Source organism: Ochlerotatus camptorhynchus, unplaced genomic scaffold (genome assembly GCF_037179485.1).
Source record: "Ochlerotatus camptorhynchus isolate MF236.1 unplaced genomic scaffold, CSIRO-AGI_Acam_v1.1 ptg000530l, whole genome shotgun sequence".
NCBI classification, from domain to species: domain Eukaryota; kingdom Metazoa; phylum Arthropoda; class Insecta; order Diptera; family Culicidae; genus Ochlerotatus; species Ochlerotatus camptorhynchus.
The window spans coordinates 3,224,968-3,243,998 of record NW_027041014.1 but is presented as its reverse complement, the minus strand read 5'-3'; the positions used below and the strand labels follow the sequence as shown (position 1 = coordinate 3,243,998).

The following is a 19,031-nucleotide window of genomic DNA, read 5'->3' as shown; positions in this document are numbered from 1 at the left end:
ATGCATACAGCAAATACATTGAAGGCGGAAGTGGAATAGAGCATTACAGAGAAAATGCTTTCAACAGTAGAAAAGAAGATGAATGCAGTGAACAAGAAGAAGATAAGGAAAAACAGAACAGTGAGTATCAGGAAGTAGCACTCGAAACTGTACATTCGATTTCAGCAAACTGGGAAAACGATGAGGACAGCAGAAAAGAAGAGGCGAATGATGAAATTGATGTGAGAAACGTGAACGTGGAGTATCGGAAATTAGACCAGATTACTGGGCCTCAGAACGCAGCACTCGAGCCAATATCTTCGGTTGCATCATGCTTGCTCCTCAAAGCCAAACAGCAAAATCAGAATGTACCAAGGAGTACTCAATCAAGTGATTTAAACTAGCTGAGCACTGCGACGAGGCTGACCGTAGTGTTGCTAGTGAAAAGGCCAATACTTCCAGACCTATAGTCTCTCTTTTATCCAGGTGCGAGAATCGTGTGGGACCTCAACCACCCAAAGCAAGACGATACACATCCAAGGAATTAGACTATTTTACTTTCAAGTACATACAAGGAGGTAGATCAGCATATGAGTTTCAGCATGCGAATTCTACATCACCTACCGTTAGAACGTGCCAACGGCATTTTCGTAAAATGACCTCTGGAATTGAACCAGATTGTTTAAGGATTTCCGAGTTTGAGAAATTTTTGAAGTTCAATTATCTTCCTGAAGCATTTGTCCTCAGTGAAGATGCGACCAGAATAGCTCGTGGAGTTGGCTACAACATCACCCGTGATACGGTTTATGGCTTGGTTCCACCAATGGACTAGAATGGTATGCCAATTCAGCATTTTTTTGTAGCAACATCTCCGAAGAAGGTTATTGAGTACTTAAGGCAGTACAGCATTGGTCGTAATTTGTATGTAGTAATGGCCCAACCCCTTAAATCTGGTTCGAGAGTGTTTTGCCTGATGTTTAGCGTCCGATGGAGACGCACGGTTAGTTCAATCTATGTTGCGAAAGACGGATATAACTTCCATGAACCCAAACCCATTTGGCACGTAGTAGGGTAAGAACTACTTCGGCCTAATCACCCATTTTGGGCCTATCGTGCAGAAAACTTCCAATAAATCCATGATTTCATAGTTAACACGTCAATTATGCATTTGGTACGATACTTCAGTTAATAAGCTACCGAACGAAGTCAATGAGAACACGTGATATGAAGGTTTGCACCCATTATTCCCAAAAACAAAAGAAGCGCTCCGACCGAATCAATTTTTATCTTCATCCGATAGGCCGAAGTGAATTCACTGGTGTTACAATTGCGTTTCAATACGTTAGGCCGAGTTTAGAATCAGTAGGCTGAGTTTGGCGTCAAGAAGCAGTGTTAGACTTTTGACTATATCTCAACGGAAAGGTAAATAAATTTGAAAGCCATCAGTAATAATAAAATTGCGTTTGGTGTTAAACTGCGCTAGATTAAGAAAGACTAAGTGTGGGTTGTGCTTAATAGGCCGGAAATGGGGTAGTTAACCCTATGCATGCAAATACTCGACAAAAAGTATCTGCATTCAGGATCCTACTCATCTTATAAATAAGATGAGGATACGTTTAATGAAAGTCGAGAAGCTGCTTTTTATTGGTAACTATAATCAATAACAATAGTTTGGTTTGATGGTATAACACAGTTTCTTATTCTTTTTTATTTAGGTAGGGGAATTTACGTATTCTCGGCAACCTAAGCAGCGACCTTCTTTCTATAGCCTTTTTCTCTAAGGAACGCACACATATGCAGTATTGGTTTGTTTACAATCTATTGCTGCCAGCTGCTCTAACAATTTCAGTCGAAAGAATTGTCAAAAACTGTTTTGAAACGCTTTTACAAAGCTCCAATCTTCTCTAGTGAGAGTGAGTATTGTCGGCAACCAGTTTTTCTTCGGCAACCGTTCCATTTGAACTGCATGTAAATCTGCTGTTCTATTATCGGCAACTCGAAATCAGCTACAATTTGTGCGTGTGTTTCATTTCAAGAAAACCTTGCTAGATTGCTTTTTCTCAGTGGTAAAAATATAGTCAAATTGAAGCTGAAAGCATAAAGAATCGTTTGCATGCATTCAGCGAAGTGTTTTCTTAAGAAAATCCAGTGAAAATACTGTTTCAATTTGGGTTGCCGAAAATAGTCTGGCATGCCGAAGCCGGCATTTCCCCTATATATATACGATTTCACGAGCACATTTACTTGAGCTGCTAGCATTGCCTAGAGACCAACATGGGTTGTTTCCTTCTGATCTAACTTCAACAGACAAAATGAAATTCAAACCTGTTGAAAAGATAACGCAGCCCAGGGTCATAAGATTGTTACGTGACAGTTTTCCCGAAGCAAAAGGCACGGCAACGTACTTGGAATTGATGATGAACATCATGCGATCTTTCATGAACATCGACATGACACCCGAAGATAGATTGTTTATCGTGTGGTAAGGACAAAAACTTAATATTTCTATAAATAACACAAATGGTTAAGTATTGTAAAAACGAAAAATAAAGAGTTAAACTAATTTAATTTCAGGTGTGGACTTTTCTTTATGAGAGCTTGGTGAAAATGGTGTGTTTCGAAGTACAAGAATATACAACATTGTATTACCACGAACTGCTATTGGAGCATGGAAATCAACGCTCATGCATTGCTTAGTTTCACATTTCTTTGTCTTGAGAAAGGCTATGATTTTGATTTTCGTTCTGCTCGATCTTTTACGTCTACTGTGTCTACGGTGGTTAATTTCAATATGCAGACGTTCGAGTCAAGGCTTAACAGGATAGAAGCAAAAATTGATATAATGTACAAACAAAAAGATAACTTCACTTTTCCGAGGTTGAAGAACATTGAAACAAACAGCAAGGAGTTACAGTAACCTACAAACTCACAAATAACTTATATTGTTCAGAAGGCTAAGATCGAAGCACAGAACTTGTTGAAATCCTTAGGGATAACACTATCCGTTGATTCATTTGAAGAGTGCATATACATACGAAATCCTAAAAACAAGTGCGAAGATCAAACCGGAAATTTTGAATTCGTTCCAGTCTCGATGGAGTTAAACGAAGATCCCGTTGATACCTTCCTATTATATGATTGTAAAGATTTGTTCTCAGACACAGGCCTACGATTACAAGTCAAAACCAGTTTTGGATTCAGTCAACGGAATACTTTTAAACTCCGCAATAAAAATGGTAATGTCGTACACGTAAAAAAACCTACTCTTATATGGATGCTGCACTCTGAAACTGAAAAAGTTTCACCGGATAGGTTACACAGATTTCATGATTCAACCACAAGTGATTCCTTTCAGCTAACGTTCGAAAACACAATCTTAAGCGAAATTACAATCGGCGAGTGGATTCTAATTGCAACTACCAGTGGATTTCTGGTGTGCAAAGTTTATAATTTCACGTATTTGAGCGGAAAAAGAACATCTTATTCCCGAAACACTGCTCCCGTTCATGTACCAGATGGAGTTGAAGCAAGAGGAATTGGCGTTAAAGGAACATTAACATTATTCCTTTCGATGAAGACTACATCGTTGATTTTTTGGGAGATAGTGATACTATCTGTATAGCCATCGAAAATTACAAAACGCATCTTAAAAAACCTTCGCTAAATGCAGGTTTGATGCTGTTCGACGAGGAATCGGTAGAGTACATAAAATCATACGTTAACTAATCTGTTGTGAACTCTGTGATAAATAAAGAAAAAGATAGGGAGGGAGAGAGAGAACAAAACTCCTATGTAGTTTCATTGTCATGACCAATTATTATTCATTTTTATATGATGACGTGGTGCAGCGAATGTTGGGGTAAAATAGGACAGCATCCCTGCGCAGAGACTCTCAAAGGTAGCCCCTAACCAAAACGAATCACTTATGGTATGTAGGGTTTCACGTGTCAAGCCGGATGAATCTGGGAAATGATAAAAGCAACATTGAAAAACTTTACGATCTCCAACCAAGCCCAGCCCACGTACTTACCTAATAACTGGCGATGATCCGCTGTATCAATTTAAAATCCCGCTGCAGCGGGTGATGTGATTTAATTTTTATCTTTTTACCTCTATTCATATCCAATTATCCAGACAAACGTCACAGTCTGACTGCTTTGTCTGGCTCTATATATCCGGCTTGGCTTAAAAATCCTTCCATCGTAGGTGCCCTGGTACTTTCCTAAACGAAAAGAGAAGTCTGTGCCTCTAGTTGTCCAATTCCGCTGAATCCAGCCGGTTTCACCACTTTAAAAGCTAAATAATACTTTGCTGCCAAACGGCTGTTGTTTTGCTTTCCGAAAACTCCTGAATCAGTCGTCAAAAAATCTAACAAATCTGACACTTAAGTTTTTAGAGATGTAAACCGATATTATTCGATATCAAGGAGATGTCAACGTAAAACAGATTTTATCGATATTATCGGATATTTTAGATTTCATTCAGTTCTTCTAATTGAAAGAGATAATTCTCAATAAAGTTTTAGGATGTGAATGCTATTTATTAAGGTTCAAATTTGAGATATCTTTAGATTATCTCGAAGAGTCGTTCCCCTCGCTGCTTCCCCAACACAGTTATCAGAGAATCGTTTCTAGACGAAACATGTCGATGTAGCATTGCTGCTTCCCCAACACTGTCGTCAGAGAGTCGTTAGTAGACGAAACATGTCGATGTAGCGCCTTCGATCTTCGGGCGTGTGCGAATAGGGAGGATACAATTGCGTAACATTTTGCCCACTCATCGCCATATTAAGAACCACACGCCCCCAACGACCACACAAAATACTCTTCAGAGTTGTAATCTTGTAACCAAACTTAGAAGCAGAGGTGCAAGTGATTTTGATCGATTCTCTCCATCGAGTTTCTGTTTCGTTAATAACTCGACGGCAAACACATTCATTGATACGTTTGCTGTTCTGGTTGCTAGAAGAGCATAACAGAAATAGTGCAAAATAGGTTAGTGAAGACATGGTCATCAAAAGAGGAGATCGATGAAGAGAACTGACTTTCACTCCTCTGCTTCTAAGCCCCTTAATTCAGTCGTCGTCATAGCAATGACAACTAGCATCGCTCCGCTTTTGGTTCTTGGGCTACACTTGCTGGTTGCAATTCTGCTGTTCGACATTTTCGAACAACCACCAAAAACATTAAATTACACTCTAGGGATGCTTAAAAGTCCAATTATGCGATAAACGATTGATCGAAAAGATTTTTCCAGCTATTCGATTAAATATTTAGGTATCGAATTTTCAATTATTCGAGCGCGCAACAGACATCCTTTCTTAGTTCTACTCATTTAATTTAGCGCAGTAGAGAAAATAAATAAAAATACTAATTTATCTAAACAGGCATAGAGAAGAACCATGACGTGAAACAGGATCATAAATTCGCCGAAAAAGTGTTAAGCGTTTTTCTGCTAAAGGCTAAGATTTACCAACTTGTTGAGAGAAGAAGTTTAATGAGAAAAACTAAAAAGGGATGAGCTTAGCAGTGCCCAATCATTGAACCGAAGAATATGGGATTGTCCGGTCCGATTTGCTGATCCAGCTGCCTACACGTCATCATCATCTACCAAAGGCTTTATGCCTGTACTACCATCGGCCCTTTTCAGGGCCATCAAGATTTTCCAAAAGAGTTAAATTTCTGAACATGTCCCAGCTAAAATTCATATCAAAAGGTTCTGTTCAGGGCAATCATAGTCATACTAAAGAGTATAAACAGAGATAACCCCGCGGAAATTCCTATTCCTACACAAAACACAAGCTCCTGCTGCAGTTGACAAATAACATTTATTATATAAGACCACGTAGTCCTACGTCACCATTGCGTACAACCGCTTAGGGTTGTCCCTTGTTATTTTTTTTCCAGAGGCGCAAGTTAGAAAGTATCATTGTCGGGGAGTTGGTTGTGAGGCGAACAGCGATAATTAAGGCAGATGCTTCAGCGTAACAGACACTACATTGAAGTGGCAGGCTATTTTCGGCAGTGATCCCGTCTCCAACTACTCCTATACCGACCAGGTTATTATATTTAAACCCATTAGCGAGGACAGAGCCTTAAGGAACTACGTTATCAAGCGTTCGCTCAGTTGACGTAACTTCACCATAACTCACACGAACGCGTCGATTTTTGAGGAAATGTATTATGCAGCTACGCATACGATGTCCAATGTTAATGTTCTCAATCTGTTTCAAAATATTCGGTCGCCAGGTTTGGTCGTATGCCTTTTTAATATCAAGAATAGCAAATTCATTGTGAGAGTCAGGACATTCACTTTCCTCGATAATTTTCATTAATTCGGAAAAGTAAGAGGAAGTGTCACGACCAGATAGATAGATTATTCCTCGTTCTTCCAGATGAAGACGATGATGATGATTGAGACTACCACTCATGTAGCAAGGCGCCTGCACATAACAATGGGAAATCCAATCTGGACGGCTTGATCAAGTCCCACTGACAAATCATATTCAGCTTGGCGCTGTATGAAGGGCCAAAAACGGAGATAGATTATTTCTCGTTCTTCCAGATGGGTCATAACTCGATGATTGACCATGCGCTCGTAGATTTTTCCGATGCAGCTGAGGAGCGCTATGGGACGATATCCGTTTTGATGGTTTCCGCCGGACTTAGGGACCAGCACGATAAATCCTTCCTTCCAACTGCTGGGGAATCTTCAGTAGTTTTGGAGCATCGCTAATTAAGCTGCGAATGGTAGCAGTCGAATCATAGGCTAACCGACATTATCGTTTCCAGTCGAGTGTCCTTTTGCAGCATCGATCGTACGGAGTAAAGTCTGCATCCAAATATGAATATTCGTCCAGCGCAGGAGTCGGCTCTTCTTTTACATTTGAATGATGTTCCTCATTAGTGGTGGATGTCGCTTGAAAAAAATCGGCATTATGCTCGTCTATTTGATATGGGTCTTGAACATGTTCATTGTTGATTGTGAGGCCACGTTGGCCGTTTAAACGATGGCAGTTATTTCACAATGTATCCACAGGAGTGCTGGGCTTGAAAGACTCACAGAAGTTGTTCCAGGATTCCTGTTTGGCTTGTGAAACCGCTTTCCTAACTAATACGCGAGCTTCTTGAAAGGCTCTTTGAGCGGTTCCCTTCTGCGGGTCATACACCGACAAACGTTTTAGTTTCCAAAGAGCTATCCGTTGTGTTTTGATTGTGTGTTCCACTTCTTCAGTCGATCAGATTTCCAGTTTCCCCTTAAATTATTCGGAAGTTTTTGAAATGGAAGAGTTTGCTGCATTTACAATCGCCTCCGCAAAACGCTCAATCGGTTTGATTTCACCGGTATTCAAAGACTCTTGTATCTTTTGTTCGAATCACATATACATGACGACTCCAGCTCAAACGATTTCAAATCAGGCTGTGATCATTCACCCGAAACTTGGGCACATTTGTTTGGGAACTCATACTGCTCTGGCTCTTTGAGTTTAATATGGGGTTTGCTATTTGTTCACCTCATCTTAGTCTTCCACTAATGCTATATGGATAAGCTTGCATATATTATAAGTTTTTTGGCTACTGCATAAGGCCACTTTCAGGTCAAAAAAATTAGTTACTGATCTTATATGCTCTTAAAGAGTTGGATTGATGTGTGGTAAGAAATTGGCTCTGCAGTCTTAGGATAATATTGTAATTATTTTTAATAGAGTTGGTTGGAAATGCTATCTAACATGAAGCTTTATAGTGTGATAATTTATCAGCTAGATAATGGTCTTAGGGTAGGGTAGATAGTTCCGTTAGAGTACGACAGTATGAAAATTGAATAGAAGTTGAAAATGAGCGAAGGGCCATTAATGCAAGTAAACATTGTAATAATCATTGTATGTAGTCTACACTACATAAATAAATGCGACAACGCACACTTCTTTACCTAACTCGTACGATGTACGAGGAGATTTCAAGCATGTCTTCAAATCCACAGGAAAAAAGTGCGCGTTTGACTTGCTCATATACTGTCTGCGGCTGTGGAATAAGTCTAGCGACGTTTTATTACTACCTAAAGCCAAACGTTGCCGAACGCATTTCCAGTCGATGGTGTGTTATTAATGCAATTCTTCTTTACCCAACTATTGTGTTGCTCCTCTCATCATGACCAACTTAGTCATCTCAGAGAGAAAGCATAGCAATTAAGGCTGGTAAGTCACTGTAGTAGCTGGAGCACCTAGGTTAAAATTAAATGTAATTTATTTTGAATTTGAAAGATATAAAGAGTTGAAAAAAATGTAAGTTTCCAAAAGTTGGGTGAAAGGTCTGGAACCTAATTATGGATAATAATGGAACAGATTTTATAAATTTCAAAAATTGAATCTAAGGATTTTTCAATAACCACCTTAATTAAAAAAAAATTATTATTAATTGTTCATTTTGGAGTTGCATCAATAAACCATATGTTTTGTTATAAATATATTATTGAATGGAGTAGCTAAAATAATCTCGTAGGCCTACGTCCATAATGTGGTCGTACTTTGGACACAATCCTTAGCTTTTTCTGTGATGCTCTAGCAAGTGAGATAATTTGTAAATATTTGTCTGCATCCTAGGATTGCTATGCAAACACGGAGGCAATAATTGAAGCGGGAGGTCGTATTACCTTACTAGCTCAGCAGTGGATAATGGATAATTCCAGCCCCCAACATCAACGGATGAATTGGCTACAATAACACAATAGGTACATTCTCCATGCACATCACATATGTCTTCAATTCTAGACCAACAATTGAAATAGGCGGAACAGCCAAACGTAAACAATGGCTTTAAACACAAGATTCTCGAGAATCAAAACACTCCCACGCAAACTAACAATGCCATTCGATAAAGCAAGTTTGCTTGGATGTGCTTTGATTCTCGAGGAATTTGCGTTTAAAACCATTTTTTACGTTTGGTTGTTCCGCCTATTTCAATTGTTGGTCTAGAATTGTAGGATGTTTCCTCCAGTTTCCTTCTTCCATAACCAGGTAAGCAATTTTTAACTCGCGACGGTAATTTAAACATGTCATTTATTTATAACACATCACGGAACATGCAAACTAGTTTATTCACTTAACTCTACTGGATTGTATTTGGCTTAAAAACCACTACATTATACAATACCAGAAACGAATTAAAACCGGCCGTGTGTCTTCTGCCCGTGTGTCTTCTGCCCGTGTGTCTTCTGCCCGTGTGTCTCGGTGTCTACACGGTAAGAAAAAAGTACCCAACGGCCAGTTCACTTTTACCTACTTTTGACTAGTTTGTCTCATTTTCTCCTTCTAATGTTGTCAAAAAAGAAGGAGCAAAACCACCCAGTAAGTGTGGGAACCCAACGTTGGGAATAATCATATTTACCTACTGTTGGGTACAACTAACTTACTTTTGGTTAAAAAGCTAGTGGAAAATTCCAAACGAACTGCACACAAGTAAATTAAAATTACTTTGAACCGCTTTACCTACTTTTGGGTTCCTGCACTATAGTGCCGAGATGAGTGAAAAGAACTTAATTTTGGGTACTTTTTTCTAACCGTGTAGGTGGATGCGAATTGATCATCGGTCCGTATCTTTCAGTTCAACAGACCTTCAGCACTCCCGTGTGAATTGAGGCTGTGATGATGGCGATGACGATGATGATGACGTAGTGATCTCATTGTTTCGGCTAGCTGCTTGTAGGTAATATACAGTCGATCGTATTGTGACCCTTGATCATCTGAGTTTTGTTTTTTTTTTTTAAGGTGATACGGCACGTCATGCAACAATGGCTGTCCCTAAAATCATTAAATAAACGTATTATGGTATGCGTACGAAAGACATCTTCGTACAAAACAGTAAATTACTAATTACATACCTTAAAAAATGGGCTTGAATTGTATGAATAAGATCTGGATACATATTTCAATACTTTGCCACCCAAATATTGCCAATTCATTCACTCATTGGTAATATTTACATTAAAAAGTACGATCAGCGGATTTTGCTCTGCTCAGGGCATGAAATTTCAACAACTGTTTTCACTAGCTTTCACTTCTCAGAACCACACTACAAACAATTACGACACGTGCTTCTACAAGTACTTTCAAGTTAATTCACTTTTAAAGACGATATTTACTTAAATAATATCATTTGCATCGTTTAAAACGCGAGCCGCGAATAATTTTGCAAATTGAAACTGTTTTGATTACCTTTTTTCTACACACCGCATTACGGAGGTGTGTGTAAGAATCATCTTTCATCGTATCCAGTGTTGTCGATTTAATTGAAACAAAGTGTATAAAAACAATGTTTTTATTGCTTTTTAAGGTACTTAAACTGGGTGCAATTTAGAAACCATCACTAAAAAATGTTTAAAACAATTTCTTATTTTGTTTCTCAAGGCAAAAAAATGATAGTAAATGATCCTAGAAATCTTCTATAGAAAAAATATGTGTCGTTCTGGTTGCACTGCTCGAAGCCATCAGCTGATATGCAAAAGGCGGCAAAGGATGATTCAAAAACAAAAACATACACTATAAGAAAAAATATCCAGCGGCCAGTTCATTTTTGCCTACTTTTGACTTTGAGTGGGTAGAAACGAATTGTCAGTTCCATACTAATTGAAAACAATCAAATAAAAACTCTTCGACCCACATTACCTACTTTTGGCCTCGCTTTTGGCTTCGTACAATATAGTGCCGAGATTTGTGAAATTAAGTCATTTTGGGATCTTTTTTCTTACCGTGTACCTGGAGGTTTGAGCTCTGAAATCACTTTTGGACAGGTCGTATGTAACCAAAGTGTGATGTTGAATCAATTAACTTCTATGATGACTTGACATGTTGGTCTTGGAGGCTAGGCGCAAAATTGTTTTCTGTATAGGAAGGGGTGTCCTGGGAGGTGGTAGGTCGATAATATTGACAAATTGAATGGAAATGTAGTGATAGTCTCTGTTACACATTCGACCTAATAATAACGAACTCTAGCAGCAATGTTTACGGTAGTTGCGGTAGTGCATGATGTACACTCACACTACTACAGCATCAATGATAATCAATTCACTGACACATAGAAAGGAGAGAAAAAAAGCAAAAAAAGCGTGACGTATCGTATCACCTTAAATGCGTTTATTTTTCCAGGCTCATTTGCCGTAGCTTTGCGGAGCCGATATTCATCGTTTGGGTTACAAGATTACTTAAAACTAACGTTAGTAAAGCGGGGGCCGATTACTCGCGGGTATCTCGAGGTTAGGGGTAACAAATTGTAACAAACGGGTGGCAGGGTAGGGATTGAGATCACAAGGTTTTTTAGAGCAATGTGCTCTTAATCTAGAACTTAGCGACATACAGGAGAAAAAGACAAACATGGGGGTGCACCGATGGAGACCTAGCGACTTGAGAGAACACAAGATGACACTAACTACTAAATCCTCAGATCGATCCATTTTAAAAACACATAAATTAAATTAAAATATTCGAGATCCCGGCTCGTCAAGATGTCTCTAACGGGCCGCATAAGTTGTTTTCCTCGGGCCCTGAGGGATGCGGATAACTCGGATCTAGCAACACAATGGAGGGTGCATGACCAAGGCACGTGGTCGATATCGTGATAGCCACTACCACAAGCGCACAAATTGCTGCCTGCGAGCCCGATTCGGAAGAAATGCGAGTCTAACGAGTAGTGATTAGACATGAGCCTTGACATGACACGTATAAAGTCACGGCTCATGTCCAATCCTTTGAACCATGGCTTGTTCGACACCTGTGGGAGAATAGAATGTAACCATCTTACCAGATCACTCTCATTCCATTTTTGTTGCCAGTTGGTGAGGACGTGCTGACGGGTAATTGAAAAAAATTCCGCAAAGGTGATTTGTCGATCAAAAATATCGCCTTCCATAGCGCCCACCTTAGCTAGCGAGTCCGCTTTCTCATTACCCGGAATTGAGCAATGAGATGGGACCCAAACTAAGGTGTAATCATCTGAGTTGGTGTGACGATTACAGCGTGATGTTGACAGGGTTGTAGTTTGAAGGTTCCTTGTACTCTTCAACAGATGTTCAGATTTTTTTAATTAAATAACCTAAAAAGTGAATAATTCTTACCTCTGTAAAGGATAATAAAAGTTTGTGGGAAATTAACTTCAATTAAAACGAGATTCTATTATAATTTCAAAACCCTACATTTGAAACCAGTTACTGAGAATCCTACTGATTAATATCGATAAACAAACTATATCGTTTTTCGAGAGCACGTTCCCACGCCAACAAACCTCGGTCAGTATAAATGCAGAACTTATCTGGTCGATATCCTTCCGGTGGTGCCCATCATATAGTTCCCATTCCACGATTCACCACCCGGAAGCTCGGAAAACTAGCTGAATGCTCCACTCTTGGTTTGATTTGCATGCATGAATGCATTTGAACAAGTCGGCATGCATATTTCAGTCGGTTCAGGATCCTAGTCCGTCTCAATTGAATAATAACACTCGATGTGAATGCTGATGCTCCGTTCTTTTTAGTACATCGTTGGCTATTTATATTATATAAGGACCGTAGCTTTTATCCATTGCAAAGGTGTCGGTTGGTTTCCACATTCTAATTGGACCGTATCACATTTGTTCCTGGGGGAACATAAAGTTGTTGGGAATACTGAAATAGGTCTCCGCGATTGAATGGACGAGGATGATGAATAGGAATACCATCGTCTGATTCCGGGAGTGATATGTTGTATAGTAGCAGTTATTTTATTTTCGCAGAACCTGGGCAAGAGATCACGTATTATTGCCAGTGTTGTGGATGTGCTCACATCATTCACTGGGAATGACTCATTTAGCATATATGCATATGTTCAGAAACGTTTATTGATGATGTCTCTTAAAGAGGCTTTTATGATTTTTGAAGAGAAATACAAAAGTGTTAAAATCGGATTTACTTCGTTCACTCAACTCCGACCAAAGCATTGCATACTGTTGGATAGTACAGGTACACATAATGTATGTGTCTGTACTATACATGAAAATGTTAAATTGATTATTAATAGTGTAAAATTTGATTCATATAAAGAAATTGCAGACAAAATACTTTGCAGTAGTCCTATTAGAACCATAGATTGTTTTTATCGTACATGTGAAGAATGCATTTCCACAGATAGTATCGTGAGGGAACTTACATCAGTATTAGAAGCAGATGATATGGAAGAAGTTTTATTTCAACAGTGGTTGACTACCGACCGTTGTAATTTGGAAACTATTATTAAACCTGCAGATGAGTTTGTTCAATATTTGACGGAAAAAGTTGAAAAGCTCATAACCCATGATTTTATTCATAAAGAGCAATCATCTTACCTAAGTAATAAAAAAAAATTCTCTTCAAAACGGTGAAATTTTAGTGATTTGCGACTTTTCTGAAAATTATTCATTTATTATTCAAAACTCAGCACAGGGGTATCATTGGAACAATAATCAAGCTACGATACATCCTTTCGAAATTTACTACATAAAAGAAAACAAGTTGGAAAATTTAAGCTTTATTATTATTTCAGAAGTATTGACCCATGATACAATAGCAGTTCAATTATTTATATCAAAATTGTTAGATTTCATTAAACAATCTATTAGTTTCACAAAAATTACTTTCATGTCAGATGGAGCAGCGGCTCATTACAAAAATAAAAAGAATTTTGCCAGTTTGTGCAACTTCAAGTCCAAGTATGGATTGGAAGCAGAATGGCACTTCTTCGCAGCGTCTCATGGGAAAGGCCCATGTGACGCAATTGGAGGAACTCTCAAACGAATGGCAAAGAGAGCAAGTCTTGCTCGAGATTATGGAAACACAATCACAACTCCACAAGAACTGTATGACTGGGCAGTTAAACAAACAGATACAAGCATAACAAAATTGAACTTCTGCTTCATATCAAATGATCAATACACAAAGATGTCCGATGAACTCAAGGAGCTGTTCAGTCATGTAAAAATATACCTGGTACACAAAAATTTCATTGTTTTGTACCTATTTCTCAAAACATAATTTCTACTAAGCGATTTTCACATTCAAAGGAAACTCCGAAAAATTTCACTCTGTTTCCGATAGACTAATAATCAATGAAAAACTCAAATTATGTATGGAGAATTATAGGAAAATAAATTATGCACTAAACAAAAACACTAGAGTTTTCATTTATTAAAACACCATTCGAAATGCAGGAAAATCCTCTGTATTAGGCCCTTTCAAATGTTAGACTAGATTTTTGTTTTAAGCACGCCCAGATTATCAAAAGGTCAAAATCTTTATGCTCATTAAGTTTCAACGGATTTTAATAAGGTTGTGCGCGTATTACTATTCGACTTTGAGTGCAACACGCTAAAAAAAAATTAACATGAAAAAGTTGTTGTTCGAACAACTTTTTTTCCTTAAAAGCGCCCACTTTGCGATGTATGAAGAAAAGTTAGGTAATTATATTGCCTTTCATGAGAAAAAATATCAAGCAATTCTGAGGGGTACCATTTTTGGGAAAATGACTTTTAATTTTTAAATATATTTTTTTAGAGTGTAGAAACCAATTTTTTAATTTAATTAAATTTTTTTTATAAAATTTCAGATTATTTGCTAAAAGTTCGCCATACATCACTATTTTGTAGGGCTTGTCATTTTTAAGCTATATCGATTTGAAAAAAAAACGACAAAAAACTTTGACCCTTATCAAATGTTAGGCGAGATAAATTTTGAAAAAAATAAGTACTCAAAGTTGCTTAAAATTGCTAAGTCTCCACACCCACAAAGTTTCATAAGGTTCTGAGAGGGTGCTGCCAACTCCGAAGACGAGTTGGCGTGAAATCCGTCATATAAGGACGTTTCACATACGTCCAAATTGAACGAAATATACGTTTGGCTTAACGAATGTTTCACATGAGGGTTGATTTTAATAAAAGGCAATTCAGAAAACTTATTCACAATCACAATTGATTGGTAATAACATTTTGCAGGTGTGGCAAAAATTCGACCATAGTTGAAGAAAATAAAATGTCTGAATATCAAACTGTCATGCACCAACCGTGTCGATTATAACAAGAACGCTTTTCATTTATTTAGTAAGTTATTCATTTGTACATAATTCATGTTTATACAATTTGCTTATTTAATCAAATTGCAGGAAGTTGCGTTTTAACAATTAAATTCATAAATGTGTTCCCCGTCAAGGAATGTCCACTCATGTTGAGTTACACTTGTCATAAAAAAAATCAAAGAGTTCCCAATGCGTTCAGCCAATTCATTACATTTGACCCGAATACGCTACCTGTTCGTTAAAGTCCGTGGTTCGAATCCGAACCGTTCTCTCTTATAGAAGAGTAACCGAAATTAGATTCGAGCAAGATAGTAGGGGAAATGGATGTAATGTTGGCCTAAATGTCCCTAATTTAGGCCCATACATAAATTCAGAAATCGACTAAATTTTCAATAGCGAACAAAAATATCCATTCCCAATCATCTAGATAAATTTGATAAATAGCAAATTTTTAGCGATGGGTCCAATCTTAGATCCATAGGCCAACATTAGAGCCATTTTCCCTATATTGAAATTGCATGATAAGGAAAGCGATGCAGCATTGAACGCTTTCAGAGAAAGACGTTGAATTGTCGTTTGAAAGTTTAATAAAATTGTACCACAAACAAAGATTTTATTAAGGGGAAGTTCACCGCTTCGAAAAAAATAATTACGTTTTGATTTTTCTAAAAATATTGAAAAAAAGTATCAAAAATCTAAAAAAATCAAATTTTTTCTAATTTGTTTAAGAAAATTCACGTGCAAAAACATGTTTTATAAGTCATTATGGCATAAAGTTGGACTCAAAAAACCACAAAACATCAACTTTTCGGTTTTTCTGAGAGTCCAATTTTTTTTTCATGATGGGATAGAAAAAAATTTTTGCATGTTATTTTTGACAAAAATCTAAGGAAGAAACTGATTTTCTTGGATTTTTGATAATTTTTCCCAATATTTTTAGAAAAATAAAAACGTACCGAAAATATTTTTTTATTTATGGGCCGGTGAGCTTTCCCTTAAAGTCCTTTATGTTGACTACTTTTTTTATATTCTTGACTAGAATTAACAATTTTGAGTAATTATATTATGTTGATATTTAATCGATGATACAATATAACGTCTTCAGGCTCTACAAATTGGCCATGAGCCCAGAGATTTTTCTTACATCGTAGAAATTGAGGAAACTTAGTAGAAATTCTGGGAACTTCATAGATCTTCAGAAAAAATCGTAGAAACAAGGAAACTGGAAAAGTTCTGAAAACTGCGTAAAAGTGGCAAATTTACTTATTTTTGTGGAGCTTTGTAGAGGGGGAACATTATTTGATTTCAGGTATGTTCATTATTTACCACTAATCTCTATATAATTGCTACCGAATTGGTTTAACTAAAACTAACTCCGTTAAAAAAACAAATTCAATTAATATCTTGTTACATACAGGATTACAATCATTAAAGTTTCAAGTTCAATTCTTTCGATTAGAACTGCATCATTACTTGATTACATCTTGATTTTATATATAACTCCGAACGTTAGTTAGTGATTTTTCATAATTCTGTCCAGATTTTTCTTAATTTTTGAATTTTTATTTTTCTAACTTTCTTATCTCGAAGAAGTTACCCAAGATAGAACGATCCCGGTGTAGTGGCACCGACGAACAGACGTGACAGCTCACACAAGCTACTTTCAAGTTCGTGCCCAAGACGCCATATTTAAAATACGTTAAACACTACCGACATCTACTCATTCGATCGCGTCATACCATTATAATGGTAAATGTGTTCTGTTTCATATTCAGTTGTCTTTAAAACTTTTGATTTAATTTTATTTACAATAACAATATTAAGAGTGTACGAATATTGTTTCGTGTGGTTGTACGCACATATTTGGTAACCATATTGTGTGTATGGATAATTTAGCCATTTAGCCACCTGCGTGTCAAAACCTGGAACTGTGTAAAAGCTGCATAAGATTGCTTTGAATTGGCGTCTTGCAGTGAAACTTTTCCAAGCTTTCGCCACCTACATTTCGAAGTGAGAACTACTAGAAGGAGGATAGTTTACAAATTCTCCAAGTAAAACAGACGATTTTTGGGTCAAATCGGTCTATAAAGAAAAACTAATAATTTCCCGTGGAAACTTTGGCTTGAATCGTGTAAGAAAACGTGTTTGAAAGCTAACTGTTAAGCGGAGATGAACCAGCCTGCGGCTGAAAATCTCCTAAATAGAGATAATAATAATAATAATAATAATAACTGTTATTATTTCGGTATGGATCGGAGATGTTTTCATGGAAAATTATTCATAACAAGTTTGCACCCACAAGGAGGGGTTATCTCCTGCGCAGCTGCATTTTTCGGAAAATGGTGAATATGTGCGATTTCCACTAAGATGAAAGTGGAAATTAAGTGAATTTACTTAGGAAAGGTTGTATCATGCTGGTGGTAATGGAGAATTGGTTGTATAGGACGCCAATATTCAATAAATGTTCATTTTGGCTTTTTTAAGGTAAACATATTGATACTCACAATTTTCGACGGAAACGTAACGGAACTTGATGTACTCAACACGCACCATACTATAAAATGGTGCTAGATGGTCTTCAAAGTGATAACAAGATGACAAATCATCTTTATTTTGAGTAATTGGGCAATTTACTTCTGTTTACATCATATGTACGATGCAGCATTGGTGGAGCTGTGAAATGAAATGAATATATCTTATGAAAGTTCATCTGGAAAAGTCAAAGATGCACATCAGTCTGATCGTGAAAACATTTTCTTCTTCAATTCGAATGTTATATTGGAAGGATTTTACGCAGGCTTGATGAAAATTATGATTTAATGCTAATTTTCACGAATTTTATATGCAGCCTGTCAACATTATCATCATCATGCAGTGGCGACATCTGCTTCGAGCTTTTACAGCAATCTTTCAATAGCTTCACATGCTTGTAGGTATAACGTTAGGCGAATAATCAAACTCGAATATATAATGTGCAATTTAATTTGAGAAAATGAGATTTGAATAGACCAAACGAGCTATTATGACTCTAGAAAAACTCTCTGGCCTTGAATTTTCCAATCGCAGAAAGTTTTATATTCAGCTCGCACAGGACGCCCATTTAATTGCGTCGTTCGTTTTAACTTCGACCCAATTTGAACTTTCGCTTAAGACTGTTTGAAGCAGCCTCTAGCTGTTGTAACCCGCCAGCCTGTCGAGCTTTCCGTTCACAACATGGGTGGTTAAAGCGCCACTTCCAAAGGGAGACCACCCAGCAGATTGCAGGTTTGCTAGGCCTGAGGATTGGGTCGATGTTTCCCGAATACGGGAAGAATGCTGACTGGCTGTTGGAAAAAATTGCCCAGAAAGGTTTCCCGCGAAGTCCCTAAAAATTATAGGTGCACAAGAACAACAATTTTTCCAGAACCAAAGTCACGTGAGCGGGGGTTTTCATCACGGGCTAACCAAAACAATCTATCGTTCCGACCGCTAATATTCGAGAGACGCGACGACATGAAAATCCCCGAAGACGTTAAACTTGAGAGCTTTTCCCAATACGCTTTCATAAAGAAAACCATGGAATTGGGAGTTCAACTATATTTACTTAGGGGAACATCACAATTGTCGCCCTTTACTAAAGCTCATCTCAACACCAAAGCTCAACTAAAATGAAACCAGGTTTTTCGATCGATACATTAGTTTGTGTATTGTTTGTTCTCTACATTTCTGCTTGCCTAGCCCATTATCTTCCCTTCCCATTCCTTTCCTCTTTCCTATCCTTTAGCGTGCACTACCAATGATCTTTCCCATACGTGTGTTGAGCGTGTGTCCTCCTAACCGTTCCTGTTCTTCGGGTGCTTCGGGTTTTCGCTGGTTTACCCGTTCAGTGAGATTCTCACGGACTTCCTTTTAGCAAAGACAACATATCAAGAAGACTGGCAATTTCTCAGACGACTGGTATGAGACAGACACAATCGCGTCATCTGCCGCTCCGAACGAATTGGAT

The 19,031-nt window shown here is 37.7% G+C and overlaps 1 protein-coding gene across 2 annotated transcripts in view; it reads left to right on the top strand.

Annotated features, from left to right (window-relative positions):
• The window catches only part of GluRIB (Glutamate receptor IB), a 502,734-nt gene that overhangs the window by 435,506 nt on the left and 48,197 nt on the right, over positions 1 to 19,031 (top strand). The window lies entirely within an intron of this gene.